Below are 11992 nucleotides of genomic sequence, written 5' to 3'. Positions count from 1 at the left end.
TATATATAGATTTACATTGCCACATTTCCTATAATAATACAATGCCATGCTTATTGTATTAGGTCCTTGGGAAAACACATAATGTTGACCTCTTGAGATCCATGACAATAGAAGGACCTTCTTCTCTGATTTGCTATTGGGGACTCAAACACATTTCTGATTTTACTTTGGCAGGCCACAATCTCCTATCATCGTTGGGTGTAGAGCCTCTCATGCTTTTTTTCTAATACACTGCCACATAGAGTTTGCGTTGCGCCCTTAACCCAGCTTATTCTCAAAGAATCCCCAGATCTCGCGTCTGCTTCAGCACCTGTGTAAGCCATCTTTGCCCCTCCCTGATTACAATTGTGTTGCGTACATAGGTTTGTTATATGGGTCATAGGAACCATATCATCTCCTACTTGTAAAATAATGATCAATTTGTTTTACCATTAATGTTGCGCTATCTACAGATATTGACAGGCTATGAAAAGTGTATGATTAAGTTGTGGAGAATCAGGTTAACTTTGACCCTCAAAATGTTGCGCAGAAGGCTATACCATTATATTTGGTATTTATCGATCTAAAGGCAGCCTTCGAAAACATCGACCGTAACCTTCTATGGGGAGCTTTGAATAAACTCAGGCTCCCACCACAGTTGGTAAATTGCATTAAGGCACTTTACACACACAATTCTGCTGTTGTGAGATGGGGCAGCAAGACAAGGCAGTGTAATGACACCCTATTTATTCCCCTTATTTATTAATGACCTTGCTAAACTAGTACTAGCGACCACGGCAGACGCCCCTTTAATAAACAAAGAGCGCAATAATATCCACTCTTTAATTACCTACCACACCACAAGGCTTGAAAACGTTTTTTCTGAATTTGTCCAGAAATGTAACAAAAAATACAACTGGTGGTAAACGATTAATAAACAAAAATTATAATCTACCATAAGAAGAAACTCCCCCCAATAGCTGGGCGGAGTTACCATTGGACATGTTGATCATTACAGCTATCTGGGGGTTCAGTTTGATAATAAAGGAGATTGGAATTTCCAACTGCAAAAGAGTAATTTGATATTGAATAGACAAGCTTCTCCAAAAACTAGAGGGCGCTGCAATTGATGATACCATATGTGAATAAGGCACAAACTCAAATAGTAGTATTGTATGTGGGCGAGCTCTGAGGGAATTTTCAAATTGCAAAAATGAAAGCCAGTAAAAATATGTTTTTCAAAACGTTATATGGGTTACCTATGGGTACCCATGGTACTGCGGTCAGAATGGAGTTAGGTCAGACCGGCATTGATTATCACGTACAACTGAAACCAATATTATGTGTTAAACTGTGGACTAGCAATGCAGTTATCTTGGGATGCCTCCGTCAATACCCTTTTTCTTTGGAGCTAGGCGGTCCAACTTCACCTTTCTGAGTATTGCTTGGGACTGGGCCCGTCAGAAATATATATATATATGTAGGGTTGCTTTATACCTTGGTATAAAGTTGATGGAGTGCACTCCAAAAAGCAGTTCAGCGAGGCTGTTCCACACCGAACCCAGAGTTCAAAAAACCAAGAAACTCCAAGCATCAAAAAATATACTTTAATAGATAAATGTCATAGACAAAAGAAAAGTGCACGAAAACAACGCGTTTCGCGGCAGACTGGCCGCTTGGTCAAGTTATATATACATAATATGTAGAGCCTCACCTCCTCCTTGATGCAATTATTTGTTCTTCTTTATGCAGTTTTTCTTGGGACTGTGCCTGTCTGTCTCTCCCTGCACCTGTTTCAGTTGATGCTGCGGTGCGCTCTTGAAACCACTAGGTGGCGTGCCGTAATTTCATTCCTCTGTGATCAGAGGAAACATATGATGGACAATAGGAGCTCTCCGCTTGATCAATTAGTTATAATATGCCCCTCAGTGCACTCCATGCGTAATTACAACCTCTCACTCTGTCCACGGAGGTTCGCAATGGCGCCGGAACCTCTGAGATCCCGGCGCGAACTTCCGTGGAGCACTACCTCCTACCGAGGCTTAGAACGCCGAAGCTTTCGCACGTCTCGTTCCACAATGCGGATAAGCTCCACCAAACAGTATCTGCGCTGCACAGTTGACGTCGCGCTGCGCTTCCTACACAGTTTCAATCTTTAATTATCTATATAATCACAATCACGCATAAAGAAATTGAAAATGTCACTTTGCTCAGCTGCTCGAGCAACAAAGAAAGAGGAGGAATTCAGGAAGTTGATGGTGTTTATGGTGGACTGTGGAACGTGATTGGATTAGAGGGATCACATGAAGGAATGAATTTATGGAGAACAAACTACAGATTCACTCATGTTATCATGGTCTATGTAGTTCATGGTCAGTTTGTTGTTCATTCAGTTTTATTTTTGGCTGCTTGAGAAGTAAAGAGTAGAACTGAGCATAATCCTTCGCCTCCGAATCTTGACATAGAATTACATCATCTCACCTGTAGCACAAAACTACCACTCTCTTTTGAATTAATCGTTCACAATTGCTTTGATAAGCTCCACCCATAGGACACACATTGTTATTGTTATTGTTATTTTGCATTTATATAGCGCCTTATATACCATTGGTATGGTCTGAAGGCGCTGGTAGGTTGAACGCCCTCGGGAACCGAAGTTCAGGTCAGTATAGAGAGTAGAGGGAGTCCAAAAGTGCGTGTGCGCACTAGGTATGTGTGCAGCTGGTGCGGAAATCGAGTGGTAGCTGCTTCTTAGTTGTAGGTGTGGTGGTTGAGAGGTCAGGAGTATGTGTTTGCTCTGGTCGGTTTTACCCAGAACGAGTGTGGCTGCGTTAGGCCTGAGGAGAACGCCTGACTGGGGGGTGTGAATCCAGCAATGATTACTTAGAGTGATGTGGAGTAAGAGGGAGATGTGGATATGAGAACAGTTATACCGAATGGTGTCATAGTATCTCTGTGTTCTAGATGAGTGGTGGTGTAAGAGGGAGAGTAAGCGTGGGGTGTGGTAATGATGTATGTTTTCAATTGCACATATTCGTCCGTTCCTCATATTCGTCCGCTCCACACATTCGTTCAGTCATTATCATCGTCTAGTTCACACCCTCGTACACTTCTAAACGCTGCTGGGAACAGTTCTGAATTCAACTTTCACAGAGAGGCTATTGGGTGCAACTTTCAAGTGTAACTGGGTATACTTCTAAAATGCTATTGGGTAAACTTCTAAATGCAGGTGGGAACCGTTTTACAATCAGCTTTCAGATAGGCTATTGGGTGCAGCTTCTAAATGCAATTGGGTATATTTCTAAAATGCTGTTGGATACACTTCTAATTGCAAGAGGGTACAATTCTAATTCAACTTTCTCTGAGGAGGTGCGGGGTACAGTTCTAGTTGCAAGGGGGAACAGTTCTTAATTCAACTTTCACAGAGAGGCTATTGGGTGCAAACTTTCAGGTGCAACTGGGTACACTTCTAAATGCAAGTGGGAACAGTTCTAAATTTCAGCTTTCACAGAGAGGCTATTGGGTGCAGCTTCTGAATGCAATTGGGTACACTTCTAAATGCCGTTGGGTACATTTCTACATGTAAGAGAGAACAGTTCTAAATCAACTTTCTCACAGAGGCTAACCGGCGCAACTTCCAACTCTAATTAGATACACTTCCAGGAGCAGGTGTGAGCGGTTCTAATGCGGGTGGTAACGGATTTAAATTCAACTTTCGCAGAAAGGCTATTGGGCGCAGCTTCTAAATGCAATTGGGTACAATTCTAATGCAGGTGAGGACAATTCTAAATTCGACTTTCTCAGAGAGGCTATTGGGTGCAGCTTCTAAATGCAATTGGGTAGACTTCTAAATGCCGTTGGGTACACTTCTACATGCAAGAGGGAACAATTCTAATTCAACTTTCTCAGAGAGGCTATCCGGCGCAACTTCCAACTGCAATTGGGTACACTTCTAAATGGAGGTGGGAGCAGTTCTAATGTGGGTGGTAACAGATCTAAATTCAACTTTCACAGAGGCTATTGGGCGCAGCCTCTAAATGCGACTGAGTACACTTCTAAATGCAGGTGGGAACAATTTTAAATTCAACTCACAGAGAGGCTAATTGGGGACAGCTTCTAAATGCAAATTCTAGTGTATCTTTCTCAGAGGGCTATCCGGCGTACTTCTAAATGCTAACATTCACAATTCCATCTAAGAGTGGACTTGCTAACATTCACAATTCCATCTAAGAGTGGACATGCTAACATTCACAATTCCATCTAAGAGTGGACATGCTAACATTCACAATTCCATCTAAGAGTGGACATGCTAACATTCACAGTTCCATCAAGGAGTGGACATGCTAACATTCACAATTCCATCTAAGAGTGGACATGCTAACATTCACAGTTCCATCTAAGAGTGGACATGCTAACATTCACAATTCCATCTAAGAGTGGACATGCTAACATTCACAGTTCCATCTAAGAGTGGACATGCTAATATTCACAATTCCATCCAAGAGTGGACATGCTAATATTCACAGTTCCATCTAAGAGTGGACATGCTAACATTCACAATTCCATCCAAGAGTGGACATGCTAACATTCACAATTCCATCCAAGAGTGGACATGCTAACATTCACAATTCCATCTAAGAGTGGACATGCTAACAACATGCTAACATTCACAATTCCATCTAAGAGTGGACATGCTAACATTCACAATTCCATCTAAGAACATGCTAACATTCACAATTCCATCTAAGAACATGCTAACATTCACAATTCCATCAAAGAGTGGACATGCTAACATTCACAATTCCATCTAAGAGTGGACATGCTAACATTCACAATTCCATCCAAGAGTGGACATGCTAATACTCACAATTCCATCCAAGAGTGGACATGCTAACATTCACAATTCCATCTAAGAGTGGACATGCTAACATTCACAATTCCATCAAGGAGTGGACATGCTAACATTCACAATTCCATCAAGGAGTGGACATGCTAACATTCACAATTCCATCTAAGAACATGCTAACATTCACAATTCCATCTAAGAGTGGACATGCTAACATTCACAATTCCATCTAAGAGTGGACATGCTAATACTCACAATTCCATCCAAGAGTGGACATGCTAATACTCACAATTCCATCCAAGAGTGGACATGCTAACATTCACAATTCCATCTAAGAACATGCTAACATTCACAATTCCATCTAAGAGTGGACATGCTAACATTCACAATTCCATCTAAGAGTGGACATGCTAACATTCACAATTCCATCTAAGAGTGGACATGCTAATACTCACAATTCCATCCAAGAGTGGACATGCTAATACTCACAATTCCATCCAAGAGTGGACATGCTAACATTCACAATTCCATCTAAGAACATGCTAACATTCACAATTCCATCTAAGAGTGGACATGCTAACATTCACAATTCCATCTAAGAGTGGACATGCTAACATTCACAATTCCATCTAAGAGTGGACATGCTAATACTCACAATTCCATCTAAGAGTGGACATGCTAACATTCACAATTCCATCAAGGAGTGGACATGCTAACATTCACAATTCCATCTAAGAGTGGACATGCTAATACTCACAATTCCATCCAAGAGTGGACATGCTAACATTCACAATTCCATCTAAGAGTGGACATGCTAACATTCACAATTCCATCAAGGAGTGGACATGCTAATATTCACAATTCCATCTAAGAGTGGACATGCTAACATTCACAATTCCATCTAAGAGTGGACATGCTAACATTCACAATTCCATCAAGGAGTGGACATGCTAACATTCACAATTCCATCAAGGAGTGGACATGCTAACATTCACAATTCCATCAAGGAGTGGACATGCTAACATTCACAATTCCATCTAAGAACATGCTAACATTCACAATTCCATCTAAGAGTGGACATGCTAGTATTATGGCCCTCTATGTTATTGGTAGGTAAGATAGAGTGGCGGGGGTTTTCTGGAGTAGAGTGATTGCTCTACTCCCCACCCATGCCACACTCACGGTTTTTGTTGGTGTTTGTTGGCTTCCTTGGCGTCCCCTGCGGACACCTGCTGACACATCCTGGAGCCGCATCTGTAGGAGCCACCCTTTACCTTGGGGCCCTTCGCCAGAGGGGCTGCCGGGCAGAGGGCTGCCCTGGGAAAGTCGGGGATAAAGGGGAGGTGGACGAATCAGGGCAAGGGGAGGACAAAGGGGGCGGGACTGAGGGAGGAAAGCTGCCGTGCAGAAGGGAGGCAGCAAGGGCCTCCTGGCCCCAAAATGGTGGCATGGGGGGGGGCAGGGGCACAGAAATTCCTATGTGGGGGGCATCTGGGGTCGGCTTGCCCTGCGCAGCACTCACCTGCTTCCCGATGGTAAAGGAAGCAGGGAGGCTGCCGCGGGTCGCTAGACCCGAGCCCACGGGCCCAGTTAGCCAATGGGGAACGGGGGGCGGGATGGAAGGCGGGAGCAGGGATCCAGGAAGGAGCGGGGAGAGGGGACGCAAAGAGGGTACAGGGGCCTGGGGGCACAGGGGCCTGGGGGCACAGAAATTCCTTTGTGGGGGCATCTGGGGTCGGCTTGCCCTGCGCAGCACTCACCTGCTTCCCGATGGTAAAGGAAGCAGGGAGGCTGCCGCGGGTCGCTAGACCCGAGCCCACGGGCCCAGTTAGCCAATGGGGAACGGGGGGCGGGATGGAAGGCGGGAGCAGGGATCCAGGAAGGAGCGGGGAGAGGGGACGCAAAGAGGGAGGGTACAGGGGCCTGGGGGCACAGAAATTCCTTTGTGGGGGCATCTGGGGTCGGCTTGCCCTGCGCAGCACTCACCTGCTTCCCGATGGTAAAGGAAGCAGGGAGGCTGCCGCGGGTCGCTAGACCCGAGCCCACGGGCCCAGTTAGCCAATGGGGAACGGGGGGTGGGATGGAAGGCGGGAGCAGGGATCCATGAAGGAGCGGGGAGAGGGGACGCAAAGAGGGTACAGGGGCCTGGGGGCACAGAAATTCCTTTGTGGGGGCATCTGGGGTCGGCTTGCCCTGCGCAGCACTCACCTGCTTCCCGATGGTAAAGGAAGCAGGGAGGCTGCCGCGGGTCCCTAGACCCGAGCCCACGGGCCCAGTTAGCCAATGGGGAACGGGGGGCGGGATGGAAGGCGGGAGCAGGGATCCAGGAAGGAGCGGGGAGAGGGGACGCAAAGAGGGTACAGGGGCCTGGGGGCACAGAAATTCCTTTGTGGGGGCATCTGGGGTCGGCCTGCCCTGCGCAGCACTCACCTGCAATCAGTACTGTAGTATATTTGTGGGATATAACTTGCCTCCTTTTAGTGAACGCTTTATAAAGGATTGTGTAATAAATTAATACGTGTTTTACCAAGAAACGTAGAGAGTGTCTATTTGAATACTTGTGATTGTAGACCTGTGTAACAGCACTTGCAGCTCGCATTCCCTCTTGAGATAAGCCTGACTGCTCAGCCCTGCTACTAAAAACTGTAGTACAGGCTTGTACCAAAGGTTGGTTTTGCTTACACCTGTAGTCCCAATTGTATGTGGTGGTCCTAGAGAGTACTTATTACTGCCTGCAATTCTGCCTAACACTGGACTAGGCCACAGATGGCAGTGAAAACCACACCTGGATGCACAGGGCCAATATAAACCTTCAACACTTCCATTCAACCAATATATAAATCCGTACTCACCTGCATCACTGGGTCAAGGGCTTCACTGAATTTCTCTTGCTGGGACACAGGTGGTTAGCTTTACACCGACGCATGGACTAACACATCACTTGTCACATAGATGGTTCTGCCTACTTATCTCTAGCTCTTTCTCCAGAATACCACTTTTTCTTTCAATCTCATCTTACTTATCTCCCAATTTCCATTCTCTTTCAAGCTCTTCTCAAATCTCTCTATCACGAGCATCATTACAGCTCATACTTTTATGTTGACTTATACCGTGCAACACTACCACCCAGGGGCAGTCTCCAGGTGCTCATAGGCTCTGTAAGAAAGAGGACGGGGTTGGTTAGTGAGGATAGAGGAATAGGATGGGTCCAGAACCAGGAGAAACTGGCATCTGTGTGTGTCGAGTTGCCGATGGGTTGCTTGCGTGCACTGGCTTGTTGTATCCGTAAGGGTGAGGCCCAATGCCTGGGTTGTTTGTTGTGTCGGGTGTGTGTTTATGTGTGCATTGGCTGGTATTTAAGGTAATGGTTGTGCGCACTGGCTTGTGTCTGTTGGGGTTGTTGTATGTGTGTTAGTGATGTGGGGGTGGGGGGGTATTTGTGTGTAGTTTGGCTAGCCCATGGACGTGTATAGTACAAGGGTGGTGTGTAGGAGGGGAGCAGGATGGTTATTTTGGGTACTCTCAATGTTCTTCTAGGTGGCTAATCTGTACTTTCTATCTAAATGTGACACGTGGTTAATCTTCACAAATCTTCCTAAATGTGACACATGGCTAATCTTACAAATTACACTGTCTCTAGGTATTTGAGAGTTCCCCCACTCAAACAAATTAGATAACTATAGACAAAGATTGTGAAATAAAACTTCTTCGGCTGTCCAAGTAAAATCCTGCTCAGGAAAATGTAGGTTATGTAACTATGATATCTCCATTACTTATTTTTTTTCAAACAGTAAATTCTTAGTAAAAATGCATGAGTTTCAGAAATTGTGGCTTTCCATGTACACCAAGTGTATAGTGTTCTACTTATGTACCAGGTCCCATGTTTATATCAATAACTCCTCTTATATGTGATTCTGTCATCCTCCGCGAGGGACTTAAAAGGTTGTAATGTTCCTTGCTCTGTCTTATATAAACATTTTCAATACAACTTTATAGACCCATTATCTTCATGAGGCCTCCCTTAGCAAACCGCCATCAAAAAAGTTTGGCGCATATAGATGCTTAGCTCTCTGGTGACCCAACATTGTTACCCTCCCCTTATGCCGTTATAATTTGTTCCACTAGTATTATTAATTATTTCTCACATGATAGTCATGTGATATGCCACTGGCTGCTGTATTTTGGAACACAGTACAGTCACAGACTAAATATTCAGCAAAAGGGCTTCAAACTGGTATGGGGTTCAGACTGCAGGTTTATTAGACACTAGGGTGGGAGTAAGACCACAAACGGAAATAAGGGTGAAAGTGACAGCGCAGAAGGACCATGGGACAACACAAGCACGCGAAAAGGAAGAGCCCTGGTCTAGAAAAGGACTGTGGTTCCAAATCCAATTATTTTGGACTGTAGCAGTTCCTGCTCAGTGGTAGCCATCCTAAAGGGATCACACATAAAACTACTGTTGACTCCCCAGTATCCAGGACTCTTTTGCAAAGTTTGCTAGTGAATGTGGGTCTGGATGGGCTTGGGCCACCGTCTGTATTGAGATGATTTCGGCTTAATCGATCCAGGGTGGATTTTCAAGCTAATGTTAGTGTTGGTCATACACACCCAGATCAGAGGAGTAGACATTTGATTTTCATAGGGAGGGGGGTGGTGCACACCATTTTAGTATGTCCCAATATCCCATTGAAAGTATAGGCACTTTCAGCGCAGGTGGGCTTTCCTGGAATTGGGGGTGGGGGGAGAGTTTGCACATTTGAAATCCAGCAGGAGCTTGAGCATCAAACATGGTTCCTCCCAAGCTCGTAAGCTTGAACCTTGGTTGAACCAGTTTGAGGGTCATGGAATCGTAATCAAGAGACTTCAGGCGATCTGCCACATATTGCGGGGCATCACTGTTACGACACTTGAAATATAAGTATACTAAGAGATAGTAGAGTGTGTGTGACATAGTGTTTAATCGGGAGCCAGTGGAGTTCCCTCCTAGCTTCCGTGACATGGTCTCTCCTAGACAGGCCATGAACGGGACGAACAGCACCAGTCTCTGTAACTCTAAGTGCCCCAATATTAGCTTTCGAGTAACTTTTACAGTAGTCTAGACAGGAGTTTATCAAAGCAGTGGCTAATAAGGATGGTTTTTAGTGAAATATAGGGGTGAATATAGTTAGTGACAGAATCACATGAAGTTCGAACATGGGCGATCTGAGGCTTCATGGAAAGTTCGGAGTCCAAAATGACACCCAAGGGTTTACCCTTCTTGGCAACTTTAATTGTATTCCCTGCAATAAAAAAAACTGTTGTAATCTGGCCCAGGTTTTTTGATTTTCTGACCTGACGCAGTAATCAGAGGTTTGGTTTTCTCTGCATTCAAAGGGAATTTGTAACCATCCATTCATGAATGGACTCATAGATTGAATTGATTGCATCCTGCCTATAACATCCAGATAGTTCCAACATGTCCTGGGTGTCATCGGCATAGTCAGTGCACTGGACACCCAGGTCGTCTAGGAGGGCAAGGAGGGGTATATTATAGATATTGAACAATGTAGGGGATATACAAGATCCCTGAGGAACCCCACAGGTAACCAATGTGGGAGTTGAACTTGCATTGTCCAAAGCTACCCTGGCATTTCTAGGTCCAAGGAAAGACTAAATCCACTGGGACCCTAAACTGGAACAATATGCCTGCTCGCCTAACCTATCCTCCAGCAAGGAATGGTCAGTTAAGTCAAAGGCGGCAGAAAGGTTGAGCAGCATCAGAAGGGCAGGCTGGCCTTTATCCACGATGCTGGCAAGATTGGATTTCAAGTCCAGCATCGCAGTCTTCGTACCATGCCTAGATCTAGAACCCGACTGTCGGGGATGGAATATATTGTTGCTCTCTATATATTCCTGAAGCTGTCCATAAGCGACACGGTCCAAAATGTTAAGTTAAAAAAAAAAGGGGACATTCGTTAGGGGACAATAATGTTTTGCTATGGTGGAATCCAGGCCTCCTTGAGAACCAAAGGTACTTCCTGCTTCAGTAAAAGAAACATTAACACATCTGGTCATCCAAGGAGCAAGAGTTTAAAAATGCTAGAAGGACAGCTCTCCCCGTGGCATGGGGTAGGTTTAATTCCTACAACAATTTCGCAAAGCTGAGTCTCGGAACAAGGTTTAAACTCAAGTAAGGAGTGTACGCGTTCCTTGTTAGAGGAAGATAATAAAGAATTAATGGAACTTGGTGAATTTTCCGTGAGCTTAGGGAGTTCATTTTGCTGCGCCGCTGTGGCTTGTTGGAGGCTGGAAATGCGGTTATTGAACTCATCATGAATTGCCTGACACCAGGCAGAGTCTTTGGGGGGAATATTTACCCTCAAACTCTTTAAGAATTAGAAAAAGCTCACTTGTGTTGGATTTGCAGAAGAAATCCGATGGTTAAAGCTGTGTGATTTTACATCAACAATGGCCTTTTTCAAGTTTTTTACTGTTTGTTCAGCTTGCACCAATCCTTGTCAGCTTTCCGTTTTATACGCCAAAGGGTGACGATTGTGTCGCCAAACCAGGGGTCTCTCGCAGGATTTAACGTTTACTAATTTACCTTTTTTCGGTGCAAGATCCTCCACAATATCATTAATAACTGAGGGAAGATGTAGAGCAATACTATTGGGGTCATTAAAGGAGCCCACCGGAATAAGCCCGGCTAAAGAGTTGGCTGACAACTTCTGTGGCGTGACATTCTTCAGGTTTCTTGCCACATGGCTTACAGCTTCCAGGATCTGTGAAGTCATCTGGTCCAAGTCTTTAATGAACCATGTGGTTCAGGATCTCAACAAGATTATTTCCCTTGGTGGGCCTGCTATCCGCCCAAACTCTTAGGGCCGTCAGGAGTTTGGCCCTGCCATCCTCTGGGCCAAGGTTACCCAGGCTTTCCACTTAATTAGCCCTGGCACCCTGGTCATAAACCAGATCAAGCCACACTTGGCTTGTTTGCCACTTAGTACCACTGCCAGCCCTTTGCCCTCTCAACTTGGCCAATACAGATTTACTCGTCTGTACTGCTTCTTCCACTCTCTACTTCTTGTTGACCCTATCCATCTTCAACCTCTTCCTTCATCAGTTGACCTTCTTTTTCCTCTAGCTATGTCTTTGCTCCAAACTCTTGACTTCACCTTTCCTTCT

The sequence above is a fragment of the Ambystoma mexicanum genome, chromosome 3p, assembly GCF_040938575.1.
Source record: "Ambystoma mexicanum isolate Mex_15411 chromosome 3p, UKY_AmexF1_1, whole genome shotgun sequence".
NCBI classification, from domain to species: Eukaryota; Metazoa; Chordata; class Amphibia; order Caudata; family Ambystomatidae; genus Ambystoma; species Ambystoma mexicanum.
This window is presented reverse-complemented; position numbering follows the sequence as displayed.